This window comes from Egretta garzetta, unplaced genomic scaffold (genome assembly GCF_000687185.1).
Source record: "Egretta garzetta isolate BGI_Z169 unplaced genomic scaffold, ASM68718v1 scaffold108, whole genome shotgun sequence".
Classification (NCBI taxonomy): domain Eukaryota; kingdom Metazoa; phylum Chordata; class Aves; order Pelecaniformes; family Ardeidae; genus Egretta; species Egretta garzetta.
In genome coordinates this window covers 1,006,443-1,008,199 of record NW_009260614.1, presented here as the reverse complement: position 1 = coordinate 1,008,199, position 1,757 = coordinate 1,006,443, and the positions used below count along the sequence as shown (strand labels likewise).

Genomic DNA, 1,757 nt, shown 5'->3' with positions numbered 1-1,757 from the left:
GGGCGGGAGGGGGGCGGGGGCCGCGCCCGGGGCCACCGGGGTCCGTTTGTGCGAGGCTTCGAGTTAACGGGTAGAGCCCGGTATGCAAAAGAGCCCAACCAGTTACCCTAATGAGCGGGACGTCCCCGCGTGCCTTCGCAGGAGCCTGGCTTTGATCTGCTGCTGCGTTCACGGAGTTTCGTTTTCCAGTTTATTAAATCTGGCACCTCAGCCAGAGGCACGTGCGTGTCCCAGCGCTGAGTGCTTTTAACAATTTGTCATTTCAGGATCAGGATGGCTGGGCAAGACAGGCAGCCACTGATTAATTTGAAAATGAACTATCCCGGTGTGGTGGTAGATACTGAGAAAATAAGTTTAGGGGAGAGATCCAGAAAGAATATCTCTTGCAATCAAAAGAGGCAACGGAAGGGGCTTGCTGTAGCAGTGTGTGCGCTGCTGAATTCGGGAGGAGTGGTGAGGCTGGAGAGTGAAGACAGTGTAATAAACCTTGTGTAATCAATTTGTTAATCAAACTGGTAGATGGTTAAACTATATTAACCTTTGTGACCTAGGGACTCAGCTGTTTCTATTGTAATCGTCTGTTGACTTTTGAATAAGCAACGCCTGCAGGATGTGAGATTGTATAGCTTGTATGTAGCGGGTATGCTCTAAAGAAAACAGGTCATCCATCAATAGGACAATGCAGAGGAAGACTACTGCCTTCATCCCTGACCACCAAAGAGGAAGGAAAGACCCCTAGCAACAAGGAGCAGAACCAAAGAAACAATCAGAGCAAGCCACTCAACCCGGAGTTGACCCCAGAACTAAAAAACCTATGAAAGAGGACTCTGGCGGGGGTGAAGTGCGCGCTGTTGGTGGAGCGGAGACTCCCCGGCCGCCCAGCGCTGTTTTGCCTGCTTATTACTTGCTCAAATTAAACTCTGTTTGGATACTCTAAATTAGAGTGGACTATTTGTCACCACCGTTTATAACAATTTGGTGCCGTGACTCGGATGCAGGTTAACTTGGTTCGGGATCCAAACTCTGGGGAGGCGCCCCATCTTTGGATGGCCCCTGAGTGAACGACACCCCCTTCCAACACCTGTACCTCCGAACCCTAAATTAAGGAAGCAGGCAAAAGAAACTGCAGTACCCTGTAATTTTTGTGCACGAAGATCCGAATGAAGACTCCAGGACGCGTGAGTATTATGAAGTGGTTCTGTTCGGTCGGGGTGGGTTTCCCAGAGTGAGCCTGAATGAGACGTCCCGAAGGGGGTGAAGCGAGTGCGGACCCTCTTGTAGTGCGGTTCTCATTGCCCGCGAGGGTGTGAGCCACGAACGAGGGGAGTGTGTGTGTGAGACACTTTGGAAGATGGGACAGAAGAAGAGCAAGCTGTCTGATCCCACGGAGAGGGGCCCTACGGTAGGGTTGCCCGATATACCGCCAGAGAGTCCTTTAAGGTTAATGATTGCCCATTGGGATTACTGGCCGTCCAGATAAGGCAAAAGTAGAGAAAAGATGGTACATTATTGTATGCAGATATGGGGTGGGAAACAGATAAGGAGAGACCACCTATACTGGCCTATTTTGGGGTCATTTGAAGATTGGATTTGTCAAGCTTTAAATATATATGTGAACTCCAAAGAACCTTTTAGCTTAGAGGAAAGTGAATATGCCAGTTTATGGATAAGATCAGACACCAGAACTTTTTTGTTTACTCTGAAGGAAAAGAGTCCTAGGAAAAAGACTTAAGAATCCTGAGGAGCACCCCCTATCA

At 49.1% G+C, this 1,757-nt stretch overlaps 1 pseudogene; it reads left to right on the top strand.

The window, feature by feature from the left end:
• Positions 1 to 1,351: 1,351 nt before the first annotated feature.
• LOC104131742 overlaps positions 1,352 to 1,757 on the top strand; it is a 13,336-nt pseudogene continuing 12,930 nt past the window's right edge.